The 22045-nt window shown below is 42.1% G+C and overlaps 1 long non-coding RNA gene across 1 annotated transcript in view; it reads left to right on the forward strand.

Annotated features, from left to right (window-relative positions):
* The window catches only part of LOC148134757 (uncharacterized), a 723506-nt gene that overhangs the window by 369429 nt on the left and 332032 nt on the right, over window positions 1–22045 (forward strand). The window lies entirely within an intron of this gene.

Here is a 22045-nt window from a genome sequence, read left to right on the forward strand (position 1 = left end):
GTGTCTGGAAGAACTCATTGAGGGGAGTGTTAGACCCTCCGATCTGAGCTGGTTCAAGCATCCTTCAGGCACAACGTTGATGGGGCTTCACTGAGACAAACCCGAAACGCCGTGTGGCTGCTTTCCGTGCTGTCATCTGCCTCCAAGTCCCTGGCTCTATCTGACAGTGTGTTCAACAAGGGAAACTGACAGGTTACATTGATCATGATGAAAGGTAAGGACGGACTGGTGATGCCTGGCAAAGGAACAAGTTGTCAATGAGGAAATAGGATTTGTGCCACAATCTGTCCAACACTGATATTTGCATTCTCCTTTTTTAGCATCGTCTGGTTAATTCATTGTCACAGAATGCAGTGGAGGCCGGGACGCTAAATGTCTTCAAGGCAGAAATTGATAAATTCTTGATGTCACAAGGAATTAAGGGCTATGGGGAGAATGCGGGTAAGTGGAGTTGAAATGCCCATCAGCCATGATTGAATGGACTCAATGGGACTCGGAGTGGACTCGATGGGCCGAATTGCCTTACTTTCGCTCCTATGTCTTATGGTCTTATGGTCTTAACTCAGGGAAATAAAATGGGGAATTACCGGAAATTCGAGCAAATTTAATGAAAGGTAGGTGGTGAAATTAGCCAGGTTGTCAGTGCAGAGAGCCCTCACAAATACAATGTGTGTATTAGTTTGTTCAATACAATAACAGCTGTAGCATTCTATGATTCTGAATTATGATGGATTGTTCCAAATCTCCACTTCCCCTTCAACTGCTGTAACGGGCTGTAATTTCTCTGTTCCTGCAGACACAGTTGGAACTGAAGGAATCTGGGCAATTTCAAAAGGCCACATCATGACAATGTCTCCACCAGGGTGAGGTGTTTCTGGCCAGAGTGATAACAATGTTAGCTGCCAATTACACAGATGTAGGGTTCTATTGAGCATTTTGGCACAAAGTCAGAGTGAGGTCATGGTGTTCCCAGTGACTCGCTGATGGGAACAGATCAAATAGCACATTGTGGTGCACTGTGTGTGGCAGTTTGAGAGGAACCACTCCAGCAGAATGACACATTCCCCGGTGGCAGTGTCTCGACCTTGAAAGCCCACAATTATGTGTGAACCCGAGCCAGTGCAAAGGCTGTCCCTTACATTCCAATTGACCTGCCAGTTACTTTCTGTCACTGTTGTACAGGGCACCAAGTGTGTCTCCATCATGTCCCATTCCCAATGTGGTTCAATGCTATCCGCTTCTCCCTGGGCCGGGGCAGATTCTCTTTGGTTTCTCGGCTTCTGGTTTGCGACATGGAGGTTCCATCTGTGGTCTCAATATGACCTGACATGCCAAGTATTTCTGAGCCAAGACTGATGTCAGCAACTGCTTATGAATTGGGGCCCTGAAGTACTTGGGGATATGCTGCACTTATTGTGTCGCATACAGACCTGAGCACCGAACTTTCCAAGGGATGTGTGAACGCTGCACATCTTTAAAAGAATTGTCCCAGGAATGTGGATATCAGCTATGTTGATAGCTTGGAGAAGCTGGGCACTTCTGTTTCGTTTGGAAGTGATTTTATTTAATAGGTGTCCTCAAAATTGTGGGTCATCTGACCCAATAAAATGGAGTTAAGCTAACTCCCTCCCAGAGAGGAGGAAGGCAAACGAACACTCAGATTATTGTCAAAACAGCAAATGGCAGAATGAGATGATTCCAAAACAAAAACATAGAATACTTTGTGTGGAGCTAAAATGATCTGTCTGAGCCTGGTTTGGAACTAGATTATACCAGAACGGTATTGAGTCAGCAACTGGGAAAACCAAATCCATGCCACGGCACGAGGGTGACAATGAGGGGACCTGAATTTCTCCAACACAGAGATGGGACGGACATGGTACAATGACAGGTCAACTACATTCCTACAAGTAATCTAGGATATGGGAATTATCTGAGACATGGATAATGACAGCCAATGGTAGAGCTACGGTAGAGGGCTCGCTAATGTCAGGGATTCATACAATAAATGGTCATGACTGACATCACGGAGACAATGTGAGGTACATTCCCTCAACACCAAGCTGCTGGACAAAAATCCAACACAAATTAGAAAGCAAATTTCGATGTTAGCAGGGCCTGAAGGAAGAGGAAAATAGGGTTGATGCAGCAAACAAAATGACATCCATCCACTAGAAAGCAATGTAATCTCTTTATGTGATGGCAGCATTATTACAACAGCAGACTGCCTCTCTGCTCATAGGCGAGAATTACGAGTTTTTCTAATTAACACAGTTTCCAATGATGATTCTTCCCTTGATGAGGTCATCCCTTCCCTGTCACAATCCAATTTCAGTGAGAAACATCTTCTACCAACTGGGAATGATAAAGTTGTCATCATCAGAGCTGCAACACCAATCTCCCAGTGGAGATCACACAGAATATAATGGAAACACGCAGAGAATGTAACACCACAGAGTTTAATGCTTGCATTTTTATGTGCAGAAATAAAGGATTGCCACTCTCAAGGTATGGTAGGAAGATCGTATGAGGAAAGTCTGAGGCACTTGGGGCTGTTTTCATTGGAGGAAAGAAGGTTTCGGGGTGACTTGATAGAGGTGTACAAGATGATTAGGGGTTTAGATCGGGTTGACCATGAGAACCTTTCACCACGGATGGAGGCAGCAATTACGAGGGGGCAAAGCTTTAACTTAAGGGGTGGTAGGTATAGGACAGATGTTAGGGGTTGATTCTTTACTCAGCGAGTCGTGAGTTCATGGAATGCCCTGCCAGTAGCAGTGGTGGACTCTCCCTCTTTATGGGCATTTAAGCGGGCATTGGATAGGCATATGGAGGATAGTGGGCTCGTGAAGGTTAGGTGGGCTTGGATCAGCGCAACATCGAGGGCCAAAGGGCCTGTACTGCGCTGTATTTTTCTATGTTTCTATGATCCAAGCCCACCTATATATACTCAATTGTTTTCCCCAGAGTAATAGAGGAAATATAGTACATTCCATAGTGATGTAATTGCTCCTTTTTGGTTTGTTTTTATTTACTTTTAATTGAATAACTTCACTTGAGGAAATTCCTCATGTTTTATCATTCTGTCCTCGTGGACATTTATCACTGATCAATATTATGACTTGCTCTCCAATTTTTACTTCTTCTCTGTATCGCTTGAAGCCTGTACATTCTGGAAAATTGACGTACCTATCCCTCTGCTTGCCTTCAGTGACATTAATGACTTCAATCCCTGTCTCTTAACTTGTGATATCAAATCCTTCGTCCTTGTTCTTCAGACCCGTTGCTTGAAAATCTTAACAATTTCAATTCCGCTACACCGTTACTGGCTTTCTACATATTAGAACCACCTAATGACTTTCCGGACTGTCTTTTCTCGATCTTACTCTGTATCTCCCCCTGATGACTCACCCCTCGGGATATCTCCCCCCCTTCAATCTTAGTTTAATCCTGCCCCAACAGAATGAGCAATCATTGCCGGAGGGATTCAGTTCTCATTCTACTTAAGGTGCAACTAGTATGGCTTTGCTATTACCTGACCAACAATTGTCATAATATCCCAGAAAGCAAATGCACCAAGATAAATTTCATGCATGCTTAAAACAAAAGTATGGTTTGTTCTTATCGAGGTTTGCAAAACAATTTAAGACAAATATAAATAAAATCCATGAGTGGTACAAAGACATCCAAAGGACTTGAGAGATAAGAGGTGCGTCAATGAGAATGATCGGGCAATATTCATCCTCGTAGAGAAGAAACCAACTGTAGAATCCTTAGAAAAAGGATTCTTGAATGAGCATCAGAAAAACCATGACATTCAAGTCAATGGATCACATGCTCAAAAGTGGGAAGAGTTGATAGACCGTAGTTTAGGCAGAGTAGCCTCGATGGTCCAAAGGCCTTATTATTTAGTGGGTGATTCGATGATTATGTGCCTTATGACACGAGGTAAGCCTCCCCCCACCCCTCCGCCCCGCTAACTTAAACGAGCAAGACAGATAAGATTTAATCCATGCGGTAATAAGAAAATTTGAGATGCAAAGAACTATCCCAAAATTCACTATTTAAAGTAAATATTAGCATCTTTGTTTAAAGTTGATCAGGGAATATTAACAAACATCTAATTACAACTCATTTATCTAACCCTATCGATTACCTTCCCCTCTACAATACTGGATGATAAAACACCTGATTAAGGTTTGCTGAAAAATTCAAATTTCAAAAAACAGCCACTGTTGAATCTTCTCTTGGCATCTTCCTCTGTAGGTTTGCTCTCCGGATCGGTGTCGATCTTCTTTTACTGTGCAACCTCCTTCTCCAGACAGGTAACTCTCAGAGAGTTCTGATGAGCAGCCTGCATTTATTATTATTTTGGCAATTCTCTCTCAACTGATCAAGTTTTTTTTCTCCTGGTTTTATACCCCAAAACATTGGATCGCTTCATGGATTTGATATTGTCAAAATACCAAATTCAAATTTGATCAGAATGTGATGTGTTGGGGCCCAATGTAAACTGACAGGTTGAATTTGCATTTGCTTTTGTCTCACAGCAACTCAGCCAGTGCTACCTGTTCTGACCAAGCGTTACATTGTAATCTTGTTCTGGGCTCTGTGCCTCTCTATTTTTTGCTAGCTTTCAACTATCTTAAAGTTACAGCACCCCTTACGTCATTAATGATTGCAAAAGAATAAAAATCGTTATAAGTCAATTATTTTTTCAGAAATGTGGAAAACCACAATATTACTCGCTGAAATCACAGAAACCCAAGCTCACACGGACGTTATGTATCATACATCATATTTAATATAGCACATAATTTATTCAACATGTAATACATGTCACACAGTTTACATTACAACATCTTGCAACATCCAGCACACTGGCCAGCATCTTGAAACAGCACACTACGTTTCAGTGATGTTGTGAATAAAATATATCAATTTGCATTTCAGCTTGATGAATCCCCATTAGAACTGGAAAATGATTGAGATGTCCCTTTTTTAATGTGGAAATGGAGGCTCTAAGAAACTAGTAGAACAAAGGCAAGAAAAAGGCACAAGGCTCTGGTAGGAAGAATGTTGCTGGTGATTATGTGTGGTGAGGGATGAAAACACAACAGAAATATCTGGACAAAGTAATATTTTCTGGAATAGATAAAATTTGCAGGATTCTTTCCTGGAACTACTAAAGGGTGAAGTGAAGTTTGATACATCCAGTGATCATCTGTGTCACAGGGGAACTTGTCTCATAAGATTCTTCTTATCGAGAAAATGGCATTGTATACATCATTACATCTGTATCATTAATGCACATCAGAATTGAAGTATGCAGACAGTGTGCCTTATGAGACTTGACAATCCAAAAATCCAGTTTCAAAAACACATTTTTCATAACCTTTGGTTTTTTACAAATACCATGTAGTCACTTGGCAATAATTCATCTTTGGTCAACATAGAGCTCCGTTTCATCAAAGTTTTCGTCATTTCTTTCCCCCAAAAAATTTGTAAGTTCTGAAACAAAACAACAGATTCATGGCCTATTCCACAGGAGAATATAAAGCTTAGAACTTGGGCTGGCATGATGGGTCAGGGGTTAGCATTGCTACGTCACAGTGCCAGGCAGCTGGGTTCAATTCCCGTCTCGGGAGACTATTGGTGTAGAGTTTACACATTCTTCCTGAGCCTGCAAAGGTGTCCTCCCGAAATCCAAAAGATGGGCAGACCAGTTGAATTGTCCATGCTAAATTACCCGTAGTGTGAGGTGCATTAGTCAGGATTAAATGAAGGGATATGGGTCTGGGTGGGTTTCTCTTTGGAGGATTGGTGTGGGTTGTTGGGATAAATTGCCTATTTCCACACTAATGTACAAAAATACATGAAGGCCCTTCAGTCCACTGTGTGCGTGCTGTCCATGTCGTCGTAATAAACATACACCATTTGTCTGCACATGGTCCATTTGTCAATTCGTTGGCTTTTCGTGCATCTATCTGAATGCTTCTAAGGTGCCTCTATCGTATTCATTTACCCTGGCAGCATACTCCAGGCCCTGTTCATGTGCTGTTTAAAAAGATTTTTGTGTTGCAAATCCCCCTTAAACTCTTTACTCCCCCCCCCCCCCCCCCAACTAACATCAAGCTCTGCAGCCCATTATGTGACATTTCCACCCCGGGATAAAGGCTCTGACTATCGAACCTATTAATTCATCCCACCATTTTCCAATTCTATCAGGTTTTCCTTTGGCCTCTGAACCCTCTTGAAGTCATTAATCCAAGTACATCCCTCTTCTACTGATAACTAATGGATTCCGATCCATGAAATATCCAGGTAAACCGCTTTTGCACGCTTTACAATGACTTCATATCCTTTCCTATATTTGCAAACAGAACTGCACGCAATACTCCAATGTGACTCAAATTTAACATGCTTACAATATTACTGGCCAACTATCGCAGTGAAGGATCACACCGATGTCAAAAAAACATAGCATTTTCCTTCTTTACTACCTTATGCACTTGTGTTGTCCCTTTCGGGTACAAATGGTATTTATCCCACCTCATACTTCATCCACAATGAAAAATAAATCTGAAGTAAGTTTGGAAAGCGTCAAATTGAATTCGATAAAATCTACAATTAAGTTTAGATTTAATTAAAATTAAACTAGTTTGATGGATATCATGTAACTATTTAAACCGCTGGAAATAACATCGAGTTTACGATCATGCTTCTTCGAAGGAAATTTGCCTGTCTTACCGGGCGCAGACTACATGTTATTAAAGAGATATGAACAATCCGGTTAATTCTGAAATGGTCTTTGAAGCAGATTCGGAAGCCAGTCATGTGTGTAGATAATTGTGAAGTAAAATAGGTTTTGAATTATCATTGAGAATTAAATTATTCATTTCTCTTGTGTGGTCATGTATACATATCACCTACGCATATAAACATAAAAATCAATGTACTTCTCGGTCACAGTTAACTGTCAGAATCAACATAGTGGGATGATTAACCATCGTAGCCCCAACTTATTTTGAATTGTATTACGAGCATTATTGGCTTCGTCGGAATTAATTATTTTCTGACACTTTTGTCGTGTGAAATTCATTTGAAAATGATCACCTCTAATCTGGAGGTTGTGCAGCTCATTAAGCACGCGGACATGGTTGATTAGGGTTCTGAGATGTCACTAATATCGTACAACCTTTGAACATCATTGGTCGAGGTGGACAAATGTGACAATTCCACATTTATTAAGATGTAATGCATCACTTGTTATGGTTGGTCTGAGCACACTGGGCTGAGGAACACCTGAATTGGCAAGGTGTGATAAGTGTACATCCCTATCAAGCATAACAAACTTGTATGATTCCTGCTTTGACAGTCCTGAGACTTCCCGCTGGCTGCAATTGATTTCAGATGCATTTGGATTCTTCGATGTTGTGATTATTCAATAACTTACTCCAGGTCATGGGGAGTTAGCCATAGTATGTGCATTTCCTGATCTCGCTCATCCATATGAGCCAAATGGAACAGAATTTGTTCCTTTCAGCAAGTTCTGCAGAAATTGAGCATAGTTGAGAGGATGGAACGTAGATCAATTTTGCTGAGACCTCCTATAAATGTTACTAATAGGAAACAATTGGACAAACTGATCTTGTTATGTTCTTTGTCAAGTAATTGTCATCTTTCCCCAACAATGCACTGGTGCAGACTTGGGCAGGAAGCAAGTCACCCTAAACAATACTTTAGACAATGGGATTGATTCAAGTTTCTGCTGTCAGGTCTAAAGCAATTGGAAGATTGACCTCTGTATTAGATGACATGCCTGCACTATTTATAACGTCTGGATTTGCACAAGTTGTTCGGAGGACTGGGTTCGTTAACGGCCATATGTCTGTTGAACATTATACCATTGTTGGAATTTATACATCACAGATTCATGTCAGGTGGATGTGAAGGTGGTTCAATTTCAGTTTCTTTGCTGAATAGTTTGTATCATTGAAGAACCTCTATTGTTTGGTGAATCATTACAGATTGGGGGATACTCTGGAGTTGAACCTCAAGCACTGGTTGGAGAATGTCTGTTTTTTGGATGATATTACTCAATATATATTAGATTGAGGGACTGGGCATTCAACTTACAATCTGATGTGTTGGGGTCATTTGTGTTAATTATACTCATTTCAAAAGTCGAATCGACTTTATTGTTTGCAACATGTGCTTGTTGGAACTGAAGTTCATTTGAAATGTTTTATTGCCTCGAACCTCCGTCGAATCCCTACACTGTGGAAACGGGTCATTTGGCCCAACACATCTATAACGACCGTCTGGTGGGTATTCCACTCAAACCCATTTCCCGACCCCATTTATCTACATTTCCCCTAAAGCACCTCACCTACACATCCTGAACATTATGGGAAATTAATCTGATCTGCACATCTTTGTATTGTGGTAGGAGATTGGAGCACATAGAGGATATCTATACAAACACAGGGAGAATGTGCAAACTCCACACAGACAGTCTCCCGAGGCTGGAATCGAGTCTGGTCCCTTGAGCTGTGAGGCAGCAGTGCTCACCACTGAGGCTCCATGCTGCACGAGGTAGAGATACTGAATGAGTTGATGTCATAGAAGTAGATTCAGATTTTCATTGAGTGTCTGTTTCAGTGTGTGCATATGGAGAGTGTTTGTTTTGTGTGGTTGCAATTGTCTTGCACAGTTGTGAAAATTGCTGCCTCAGAGGACAAATTGCTGGAATGAACAGAACTTGACAGGCCTGGAGACAGTGTTTAAATATAGGTTTGTGAAATTGTGAAATAATTCCACCCGTCCACACAAATTGTGAAGGCAGGCTGATTGTAAATATATTCATATCAAAGAGGAGATTTAATGTACTTTATAAATCTGAGATATGAAGCAGGCATCAGTAATATCGATGACAATGGTATTATGGAATAAACATCGATTTACAAAACTGCGGATGCTGTGAATCAGAAACAAGAAGCACAGATATTGCTGGAAAGGCTCAGCAGATCTGGCAGCATTTGTGGAGAGAAATCAGGTTTAACATTTCGTGTCGACTGACGCTTCCTCAGAACTGTTGACTCCTCGGTCAGCTTAGATGCAGAAGATAGTCTGAGGGAGGGGGTAAGAGTAAGGGAATATAATCCGAAGGAAGAGAAGGAATGTTCAACAAATTGATATGGCCCAGGAATGTGACTTGCAAATTTACAAACCTGCCTCGCCAGGTCAATCAAGCAATACTGATAGATGTTGAAAATGTTCTTTGCTTGTGTGATTAATGATCATCAGGTCGTCCATATACACCAGACAACCGAGTAATCCAGAAACAACTTCCTTGGGAAGTCTTTAAATTGTGGCTGATGCAATTTTCATGTCAGATGGTATGTCTTTAGATTGGTATAGTCCGTTATATGCCACAAATGCCAAATTGTCTTCTCTCTTTAAGATGAAGGTACCTGACAGTACCCACTGAGTATGTCCAGATTGTGTTGCCGATAGAATGAAGAGAGGAAGAATTGCGAATTAAATGTCTTTAGTCATCCAGGATTAAGGAAGATTCAGGCCAAGAAATAGAAGCATTTTATTGTTTTGGATTGTGCTAAGACGCCGTTGAATTTTTCTGTACCTTCATTATGTACCAAGAAAGGCATAGGTAGAAATAAAATCATAGCCTTTGATGTCAATTCCCACATTTCAATAACCTTTAGACGGGTTATAATATATTGTGTACGTCGCCGAACTAAAAACAAAAGTGGGAACCAATATTTTCTAATTGTAATGGGTGTGTTCACCAGGCTTCCAGAGACAATTCCACGATGGAATGTCAGGGCATAAAGATTGTGGCGGAGCTGCTTGCTTTACATAGGAAAATTCAGTCAGACTAAAGGTTCAATTTTACTGCCGAATTATTCAAGGAGGTGATGGACAGTTCAGGCATCAGTCACTTTACGTCCAGTGTGCACCATCCTGAATCTCAGGGAGTATTGTAAAGATGGCAGCAGGCCCTAAAGCTCACTTGAGCACTTACTGCCAGGATTCCCAAATGATCCTATTTATATTATTTACTATTAGGGATGCTTCACATGAAGGGACTCCGTTTACACCACTCGAATTGGCATTCAGACAGAAGCAAGAGGGCATTTAAAATTAATTATGGAAAAGTTGGCAGTCCGAGGTCAGATAGCTTGAGGTTGGATTAAATTTCTGAGGTGAGAGAAAGATTCAAAACAGTCGATGAATTAGCTAGACAACATTGGACGGTGGCACAGCACCGAATGAAGCACGAAGCAGATAACAAATCTAAAATCCGTATGTTTGACGTTGAAGATAAATAATTTGTGCTGTTAGCAGTGGTAGGAGATTCTTTCAGAGCAAGATTTAATTATCCCTATCAGATTGAGAAGGATTTAACTCAGATCAATTATCTGGTAAAGATACCAAATAGAAAAATAGACTTTCAAGGATATTGTTTGAGCATGGTGGAATTGTACTATGGTATCAAGGAAGCAGGTATTGTTTCCTGCACTCAATGTGAGTAATCCATTAGTGATGATTTGGATTTTGATGTGCCACCGAAAAAGATTGAAGGATGAAGAAGTCCTGAGGGAATTTGATAGGGTAGAGCTCTATCTGTCCCAGGAGAAGAGAACTATATTGAATGATTTTTGTTACCGTGCTATGGGCACCTATGCAGAAATGGAAGAGGGAGGACTATGGCCATAGTCGATGAGGCTGACAAAGGGAAAAAACAACAACCGTACAGGTTCAATCTTTTGAAATAAACGCAGCTTCAGAAGGAAGTGGAAATTCATTGAGATGAATTAAAGCAAATGTAGTTTGCCAAGCCTGTTTACGAAATTTGAAGTTATTGAACTATTCTGCTAAGACTATCTGTAGATCAACGCTATGAATAAATCTGACTCACAATCAATTCCCAAACTGAAGATTTGTGTGGAGAAATCTGGACATGACATCACAAAGTTAGACTTCTTTTGTGATTAGGGTCAAAGTCAGAGAGAACAAAAGATGTTTCTGCTTTTGTGATCCCAAACGGGCTATGTTAATTTAAAGTTTTGAAATTAAAACTGCAACAGCTACTTTTCAAAGTCTTGTGAACAGACCTGTTGTAGAGTTGACCAATTGTGCTGACTTAGTGATATTTAGCCATTCGTTGAAATATCACATTGAAAATTTGGTAGAGTTCTTTGAAAGACTATGGCAGGGACGTTGATCATAAACTTGCAAAACGAGGAATTGTGAAGGTGGAAATGGCATTCTTCGGGCACAGCAACGGAAGTGGGTGATAACACTGAGGAACATGAAGGTGAAGGCCATCGAGGAATTCCCAAAACCATCCTCAAAGAAGGAAGTACTACGAGTTTTACAATTGAGCGGATTCTACAGGAAAATTGTTCCAAACATTACTAAACTTTTAGTTCGTAGTTAGGGGGACAACCTCCACTTCATAATAACGTGGATGTCACTCCTGCATACATTACATCATCTGTGACATAGCTACCATTGAAAGCAGCTGCAGCATCACTTTCGCGCTCTTATTAACAAAGGCAAGTATACCATTTGCCTTCTTAACGAGGTCACCCACCTGTTCTGATCACAGACTTCTTATGCAGCACCATTCAAAGCAACGACGTTGACAATCTGGTAGCATAAGGGCTGTCTCACGTTGAAACACTACTCTCTACAATTTCCCCACCACGCCATTATCTAAAACTTCCGTTGTTCTCTTGAATTGTTTCCTGTATTCTGATTTGGTCTATCTTTGCTTGCAGTTGGGTTGCTAGTTCATCATCATGCTTTGGTATACATGGTGAACTGTAAACTTATGCTGGGCCAGATAGCCTTATATTTATCTGTACAGTAACTGCAGAAGACAAGTTGGATTGATTAATGTGCTAATCCATGTTTGTACTGGTCCAGGTTCTAATTAGCAAAATAGAAGGACTATACGAAATCCTTAGAGAAAGTTGACAATACTTGTTTAATTGACTGCCAAGACTTTATACGTAATATTAAGTAGTTATTTATTTTGCATTTGAAGAAGATAATCTCATTTCAGACACCAAGAATGCAAGCCCTCTTAGAACCACTGTCTCACACACACACGGTGCACATGCACACATGTTTTCACACATACTCTCACACAAACTTTTTCAAACATTCTCATTATATCAAATACACTAACTCAAAGTCACACACGCAGTCTCTCTCGTTCTGTCTCACTGTCACACACAAATGTCGTCACATGCGTGCACTATCAGATATGCAGAAAGACCGGCTCACTCTCTCCCACATACAGTCACTGACGCACATGAGCAATTCCTGCCTCGCATACATGCGCTGGTCTTTATCCAGGAGTTCGTGTTTTCATTTTAATACTTATATTTTGACGGTTCATGAAGACGTCGGTGCAGCTATAGGTCTTTAAATAATTCTTTGCGGTTCCAGGCATCTGGTCTGCTCTCTGTGTCGAACGAAATCTAATTGATCAGTGAATTGAGACAATTTGTGCACTCAATGTGCAATTCAATGACAATTTTCTGGAATAACGGGACTTTCATTTTCAAAGTTTCTCCCTCTGAGGGGTAACGCTACAATACTTTGCTGAGGATTGTGGACTATCGTGGCTGTTCGGGCCATGTGTCCTGTCAGCAGAGTCTTCAAATCTCTACCCTCAATCCTTCACTTCTGGGCTTATTAGTTGAATGGACTTCCGCACAAATTGACAAAATATTTAATTTGTATGTTGATTGCCAGAATTGTGAGGGCCTTGTGGGAAATCATTGCAATTTGAGAAAAAAATGGTATGTCTACGTCATTTGAAATCCAATGAATGCAAATATAACCTGATGCAAAGTAGGTTAACAGGTGAAGCACATAAAGTATATCCTTCACTCTCAGAAGAGTTTTTCGGTGCTGAAAACAGTGCAAAATATAATTACTTGTCAGTGAGTGCCTCAATGCACAGAGGAAAATGAGAGAACCAGGGCAAACCTATATCAATTTTAGACAGGTTAAGTAAACTAATTATGACAGGTGAATATTCGAAGCCAATGCAACACCAGACACTCTTCGACCTCTGAGAGAGGTTTACACCCTTGATGAAAGTCAAATCTCACCACCTGGAAAAGTATTCAAAGCTGATGCATTTGTAACTGCTTAGCCGGAGAGTAACCCCCTGCTGGTTATGAGTTATTCTCTGAAACTAAATGCTTTAGTTTTATGTCCAGCTCATAAATTGGAAACGAAGCTGGGTACATACAGTGAATGATTGGCAGTTGGCTGAACTGCAATACGAACAAAGGAATATTGTAGTTGGAAACCGGAGTAGGGAATTCATTCCTCTGCCACTCCTCTGCTCGCTCTGCCATTTAATATTTTCAAGGCTGATCTTATCCTGACCTCACCTCCACTATCCTACCAAATGCCTATAGCCCTTTATGATACATTTAATCAGAAACACATCTATTTCTTTCTTGAATCTGTTGATTGATTCTGTCTCCACTTAACTCTGGGGCAGTAAGTTCCATATTAACAAACCCCTGAAAAATTAGTTTCTCCACATCTCAGTGTTGAAGGTGCCTCCTCTAAATCTATCACTATGACCTCATTTTCGAGACTCTATCACAATGGGGAAACTCTGATCAACATATCCAGCTTATAAATGCCCTTTAGTATTTTAAATACCCCAATCAAATCGGCTCAATTTATTCTGAACTGGATGGAGTACAAGCCCGAGCTATTTAAACCCTCATCGTTTCACAGCCCTTCCATCCCTGGGAAATAACCGGATGAACCTCCTCTGAACGGCATCCAATACCACCACATCCTTCCTCAAGCGAGGAAACTCATTTCTGAGTTGATTATTAGTAATGATATCCGAAGGTCCAATATTTGCTTCCACTATTCACTTCCTGTTTATACGCTTATAGAGGCTTTTGGTATCAGTGCTTATGTTTTCTGCTAACTTAGCTTCTCTTAGCTCGATTGATTCTGCTCTGAGTGAATCTTTGCTGACGTTTAGAATACTCCCACTGCTCCAGAGCTTCACTAACCTTCACAGCATGAAATGTTTAGTGTTTATGCTCTCATTGACTTCCTGGATGATTGTGAACTATTGTGAACTATTTTACAATTCATATACTTCAATTGAGATATATTTAGCACCTCCCTCAGCATTTGCCACTGTTCTTCAGCTCTTCCAGAGCTCCATTTTTTCCCCCAGCTACTCCGACCAACTCCTGCCTTAGCCCTGCATAACTGCTTTTTCCCAACACTAAAAGTCTCATATAGGACTCTGTCTTCACTCGAGTATGACGAGGTCACTCCCTCCAAGTGGATTGTAAACGACAAGTTCATTTACCAATGTTTCATCGTTTCACAATATCAAATCAAAAAGTGCCAATTCTCTCGTTGGCTCCGTGACATGTTGCTTTAAGAAATAGCACCTTACACTCTGAACAGGCCGTCGAGGCTCCCCTAACCACGTTAATTAATCCTATCAATACCTATGTTTAAGTCGCTCATAACGGCCATTGCGCCTTTCTCAAAAGCCCTCCTTTTTTTCCTGGTTTATGTCATGCCTTACTTCATACGTACTCTTCAGGATTATGTAAATTATTCCTATCAAGGTGTAGGAGTACCTTGCTTTTTTATTTCCATACAGACAGATCAACCATTTTTGTCCCTCATGTCAATATCAAATCTCAATACAAACTTGATCATATCCTTCGTCAATATAGCAACTCCCCCTTGTTTCTTCTTGTCTATCCTTTCAGAATGTTGAATATCCTTGGATATTTAACTGCCAGTCCTGATCATCCTGTCACCATTTTTCAATAATCCCAACAAGGTCGTACCTAGTTGTCTCTATTCGTCTCGTCAGCACAAATGTCTCCTTCTGTGCTGCATAAACAAAGCCCTGGGTAGTTGCCGCTTGGAGTACTGTGATTAGATGTGGTCAGTCCAGCTTGGGAAGGACATATCGAACTTGCAGGGAGTACAATATACACGTATCAGTCAAAACTAGCCATTTAACTGTTTAAATCCCGTGTGCTCATCCATTGGCCCACAGTCTTGGCATTGTAAGTGCACATCTGAATACTTCCTCAATGCTGTGTCGTTCAGGCATCTAAGAAGGAGTATAGCATAGACTTATGACGATGTTTCTTAAACTTCATGGATCAAGCTATTTCAGGAAAGCATATCGAAATTTTATCCTTTCCCTGCGAATTTGAAAAGTTATGTTGTGATAGATGTGCTGTAAAGTTTCAAGATATAATACGGAAAAGACTGGGAATTTAGAGATAGAACATCTCCATATGTTGGTGATTCTCGAACTCGGGAGCATGGTCTGAGATTTCGCACCAGACAATTCTGGGGAGACATTAGAAAATGCATTTACAAACAAAAGGTGTTCACAACTCAATTCCACAAATGGAAGGGAATAGAATATAGAACATAGAAAAATACAGTGTAGAACAGGGATTTTGGCCCTGTATGTTGCGTCAACCTGTGAGCAAATCTAAGCCAATCCCCCTACACTATCCCATTATCATCAACATTCGTATCCAAGGACTGTTCAAATGCACCTAATGTCACTGAGTTAGCTGCATTGGTAGGCCGGGAATTCCATGCCCTTATCACATTCTGAGTCAATACCTGCCTCTGCGTCTGTCTTAAATATATCCCCCTTCAATTTGCAGCTATGGCCCCTCGAACAAGCTGACACCATCATCCGAAGAGAAAGACTGTCACTGTCCATCCTATCTCATCCTCTGAGCATCTTGTATGTCTCTTTTAAATCCAATCTAAGCCTTCTTCTCTCCAAAGAGAACAGAACCAATTTCCTCAGCCTTCTCTCATAAAACCTTCCCTCCAGCCCAAGCAACATCCTGGCAAATCTCCTCTGCACCTTTTTCAATGTCTCCACGTCCTTTCTGGAATGGGACGACCAGAACTGTACAAAATGTTACAAGTGAGGCCACAATAGCATTTTGTACAGTTGCAGCATTACATCATGGCTCTGGAAGTCAATCCCTCTAACAATCTAACACACCGTATGCCTCTTAACAGCGCTATCAACCTGGGTGGCAATTTTCAGAGATCTATGTATTTGGGCACCAAGATCCTTCTGCACAGCCACACTACCACGAATATTTCCATTGACCCAGTATTCTGCCTTCCTGTTATTCTTCCCAAAGTGAATTCCCAAAGTGAGTCATTTATCTGCATTGAATTTCATATCTACATTGAAATCCATGGCGTTGGAGATTACGGAACTTGATTTTGATTCCTGAAGACGTGAGTCTCCAAGAGGAGGGCTTTGCAGATGTACCAGCACTATGGACTATAGAATGTTGGATAAGTTGTTAATATTAAATCTGAGAGAAGGATTCAAATGTTGTTCAAAGTTTAAAGGGGTCTCAGCCAAAGACACTTGCCATTGGCATATGGAGTTAGAACAAAATGCTGAAGAAACACTTTAGGTATGTCAACACCTCTAGAGAGACAACAGAGTTAACTTTTTGAGTGCAGTGATGCTTCTTCAGAACTGGAAGCAGCTTGGAAAATGAGGAATTTCTGCTGCTGATGCGTCGTTGGATGCGGGTCTGGTGGGTGGGAAAAGGAGCAATAAGATAAGTAGTGAGGGAGCCGAGAGAGAGAGAGAGAGAGCGAAATCAAACGACAGGTCGGCCAAGGCAATTTTGATGGTAAGCCAGGCAAGAAGACAAGCTGTACTGGTTACAATAAGCTCTCTGAGTTGGTAACAATGAGTTGGCACCAATGAATGTAACCCATTTCATGATAGTGTGCGTAGTGTTGTTCTACCAAGGAATGGAGAATTAACACTTTGATATTATTGAACTCGATTTTGAATCCTGAAGTCTTTAGGGTCTCCAAGTGGACGGTTGTTTGCAGCTGTACCAGCACTATGGACGATTAAGAAAATTAGCTTTGACAGAAATAGGATTTATAGAGCGGTTCTCTGATTGTTTCCTGGTTGGTTGACATCTTGTTGGTGTGAAAACTTTGAGGAGAAAGTGAGGTCTGCAGATGCTGGAGATCAGAGATGGAAATGTGTTGCTGGAAATCTGCTCCCAGGAGGACCAGTTCCAAAAACGCACGTCCCAGATGGCCTCCTTCTTCAAGGACCGCAATTTCCCCCCCGACGTGGTCGACGATGCCCTCCACCGCATCTCTTCCATTTCCCGATCCTCCGCCCTTGAACCCCGCCCCTCCAACCGCCACCAGGACAGAACCCCACTGGTCCTCACCTACCACCCCACCAACCTCCATGGACAGCGCATCATCCGCCGCCATTTCCGCCACCTCCAAACGGACCCCACCACCAAGGATATATTTCCCTCCCCTCCCCTATCAGCATTCCGCAAAGACCACTCCCTCCGTGACTCCCTCGTCAGATCCACACCCCCCACCAACCCAACCTCCACTCCCGACACCTTCCCCTGCAACCGCAGGAGGTGCAAGACTTGCGCCCACACCTCGCCCCTCACCTCCCTCCAAGGCCCCAAAGGAAACTTCCATATCCGCCACAGATTCACCTGTACCTCCACACATATCATCTATTGCATCCTTTGCACCCGATGTGGCCTCCTCTATATTGGGGAGACGGGCCGCCTACTTGCGGAGCGTTTCAGGGAACACCTCTGGGACACCCGGACCAACCAACCCAACCACCCTGTAGCTCAACATTTCAATTCCCCCTCCCACTCCACCAAGGATATGCAGGTCTTTGGACTCCTCCATCGTCAGACCACAGCGAAACGACGGTTGGAGGAAGAACGCCTCATCTTCCGGCTAGGAACCCTCCAACCACAAGGGATGAACTCGGATTTCACCAGTTTCCTCATTTCCCCTCCCCCAGCCTGTCTCAGTCAAATCCATCAAATTCAGCACCGCCTTCCTAACCTGCAATCTTCTTCCCGACCTCTCCGCCCCCACCCCAGTCTGACCTATCACCCTCACCTTGACCTCTTTCCACCTATCACATTTCCGACGCCCCTCCCCCAAGTCCCTCCTCCCTATCTTTTATCTTAGCCTGCTGGACCAACTTTCCTCATTCCTGAAGAAGGGCTAATGCCTGAAACGTCGATTCTCCTGTTCCCTCGATGCTGCCTGACCTGCTGCGCTTTTCCAGCAACACATTTCCATCTTGTTGGTGTGCACAGTGTAGGAAAAGCCTCTTGAAGCAATGAGGTTGCACTAGTCGAGAGCAAATACTGAAGTATTCCCATCCCATATTACACCAATTTTATCCCTGTCCATTGCCGCCATTACTTCAGCTGAAAACTCAATTAAGTTGTCAGATACGACCTGCTCTGAACGAAGCCATCTCTACTATCTGGTATTAGCTTACCATTTTTCCAAGTGGATATTGTTTACCTTGGTATCTCAAGTCACATCTAAATGCTTCTTAAATGTTTAAAGGGTTTCTGCCTCAATTACCCTCACAATCACTGTCATGGTATTACAGAAGTAAGTAGGTCAGACGAGGTCCTTCGACCCAAATCTACTAAACTGACAAGAAATACTTACTACAAATGTAGCCTTTGGGCTACACAAAACTTCATTCTCAAAACAAAATGTGTAAGTCGACACTTGCCCCACTTTCATGCACTAGGCCGATAATTGTGAACTTTGTGACATTTCAAGTCTTCATCTGAAATACTTTTTAAAACGTTTTGTGATTTGCATTCTCAACTACCCTGCCGGACAGTGCATTTCTGACCGCCAAATAACCCTATATATTTTGTAACATCTACTGTCATTCAAGTTCACCTGATGCTCCCTAGTGCAATTTATCTCCACCACTTTCCCAGGTAGTGCATTCCAAATTCTGATAACTCATTGTGTAAAAGCGTTTTGCTATTACGAGGGGGCATAGCTTTAAATTAAGGGGTGGTAGGTATAGGATAGATGTTAGGGGTCGGTTCTTTACTCAGCGAGTCCTGAGTTCATGGAATGCCCTGCCAGTAGCAGTGGTGGACTCTCCCTCTTTATGGGCATTTAAGCGGGCATTGGATAGGCATATGGAGGATAGTGGGCGAGTGTAGGCGAGCTGGGCTTGGATCGGCCCAACATCGAGGGCCAAAGGGCCTGTCCTGCGCTGTATTCTTCTATGTTCTATGTTCTATGTTTCTCATCAACTGGCTCTTGCTGACAGACTTCATATTGTTATCAGCAAGTTACTAATTATAATTGGAAAACGATATCATTCTTTACACTGTCAAAATTGATCATAGGTTTAAGCATTCCAAACAGGTCACTTATTAATGTTCTCCGCCTCAAGGAGAAAATGACTATTCACTCTATCCTTTCATTGGATCCAGAATTCCTCCATAATTCTTCTAAAACTCCATTTCACTCTCACCTGGGCATTAAGATGTTCCATACTGAAGCTGCCCACAGCTGAATATAAAACTCCAAATGCGTCTTCCAGATAGTTTTTCTAGGTCTGTCACCGCCTCATTGCTTTTATCTTCCACGCCTCGATGTAAAAACCGTAGTATTCTATTCCTTTCTCAATAACTGTTTCACAGTGCCTCACAGCACCAGGTACCCAGGTTCGATTCCAGCCTTGGGCGACTGTCTGTGTGGAGTTGGCACATTCCCCTCCTGTCAACGTGGGTTTCCTCCATGTACCCCGGTTTCCTCTCACAATCTAAAGATTATGTGAATTAGCCATGCTAAAGGGTTCATGGATGTTTAGATTAGGTGCATTACTCAGGAGTAAATATAAGATAATGGAGTAATGGGAATGGGTATGAGGGGATTTGTGTTTCGAGGGTCAGTGCAGACTTGTGGGGCTGAAAACCCTGTTTCCGAATTGTAGCGATTTCATGATATTCTATGATGTTTCAACTTCCCTGGCAACCATCTGAAATGCAAGCACATTAACCCTGAAGTCTCTCTGCTCCTCTACGTCCAGCGAAGTTGCACCATTCAGTCTGTATTGCCTCTCTGTTCTGTCTATCAAAAAGCATCGTCACCTGTACCTATTTATTGCAATTTATCCGCCAGGTGTCTGCCGATTCTGCCAACATACGAATATTCATTCGAAGATGATCAGTGTCATCCTCATTACTCACAAACCACCTTATCATTTGCGAATCCATATTCGAGTATTATCCTCTCTGTTGCGTTTGAGATTCTCTTCCTATTTCTGACAGCTATTATTATCGTGGCATGCATCACATGTCATTCATTTCCTTCCTTATTTTCTCATCAGTATCCTTAGTCATCCAGATTCCTACCATTTTGGATGCCTCAAATTTATTTCTGATGGGCATGCAGTAAGCATGCACACTATCCAACTATATTTCAACTATATTATCCCATTTTTCATGCATTGTTTCTTATCAACGTGCTCCAATTTAGATTTTAGACCCATAACATCGTTCATTTTCCAGATGCAATATTAATCATTGAGTGGTGTTTATATACTTTGAACTGAATATCGAAAATGATTAAGTTGTTATGCTATTGCCTAACTGCTTCTCCACTCTGATGCTCCGCACTTGGCCTGTCTCAGTTTTGTAGGATCAGATACAGTACTGCCCCGTTCTTTGTAGGACTAGAAATGCTCAGTTCTCGGAAGTTCTCCCGCGCACTTTACAGGATTTCACCCCTTCTGACAGCGCACACTCCTGTAATCTATCAGCCACAAAAACAGCCATCCAATCAGATGGAATGCCGGCTGGCGCCAGTGCATGAACTCGTTGCTCCTCACCCCCGCAGCAAGTTGGTCCACAGCAGAAGACAGTTTATTGATCCTTCACGTCCTCAACATTACTAGCCAAAACACCACCTGCACCAAAACCTAGAGAGACTTCCAGACCGACCACTTGAGAATCCATAATGGTATCTACACTATTTTTGGCCACAAAGCCTACCCATCATTATCCTGACCCAGGAGCTGTTATGTTGTATATGCGGTTCAGTGCCATTTGCATATCATTTCCAGTCTGTCCCTTGACGACGCCACCATATCACAGGAAGCGAAGCCTCACCAATCTTGACCTGGTTCTCTCCATCCTTTCACCCAAATATGCAACCACTCGTTCCAAATAAAAACTCATCAGCTGGCCTCCACCTTGGAGTAGGTAACCAACGACAAGCTGAATGCCAAAACTGTTGGCATCCCCAATGTGACCCTCCAAAACTGGATGATCTAGGATTATCTGCTGTTCGAGAAAGTGGGCGCATGCACCCTCATCGTTTCCGATTGCTGCACTTTCATACCCAACCCCAGTGAGGACATCAGTAACCCAGCCTGGCATATCCAATGCACTACCGCAGTACTGCTCAACCAAAAACCAAAATGGGACCTATGGAACTGGGCAAGAACTGTGGCAGTTTTCCTGATGCACAGCCTTGCTACAGGGATTCATATTGCTCATTACTATCAGCGTCGATATCGCACTTCTTGCATGGCTATTAAAATGTGTTTAAATCGCCAGCGCTTGTGCTTCAAGGTGCTACCCACGTCCCCTTACCATGCATCAATGAAGGCCCACTCGAACAATAACTTTGCAACCGACATGGAATAGGCAGTTTTGGACTCGGACTCCAAATACTACCCAACTGATGCTGACCCGACCGCGTCAGATAACCCCCTGGTTCTTGCGACACACCCCCTTCACCTCAAACCCAGTTAGCAGACAAAAACAAAAAAAGGAGGAATTGTCAGAGAAAAAAAAAACTACTCTGCCTGCCCACTACTTGTTTGCAGAAGCCATGTCGGTTATTAACTAACCACAACATACGCAAAATGCCTCAACTTGACCACAATCAGCTAAGTAACAAAACAGCTAAACAAGCCATTTTCTAAACAGCTTCCAGATTAAATGAATACACTCCTTAGATGATCTGACAAAAGTATTCCTAGCTCACAATAGCATCATCTCTATCGAAGTAATGCAAGGACATCTCCAGTCTCCTCAAGTACTGAACCACACAAAGCCAACCTAGACTGAGTGACACC

Source organism: Chiloscyllium plagiosum, unplaced genomic scaffold (assembly GCF_037043375.1).
Source record: "Chiloscyllium plagiosum isolate Xiang-an unplaced genomic scaffold, Cpla_swu_hap1 HiC_scaffold_52, whole genome shotgun sequence".
Lineage (NCBI taxonomy): Eukaryota > Metazoa > Chordata > Chondrichthyes > Orectolobiformes > Hemiscylliidae > Chiloscyllium > Chiloscyllium plagiosum.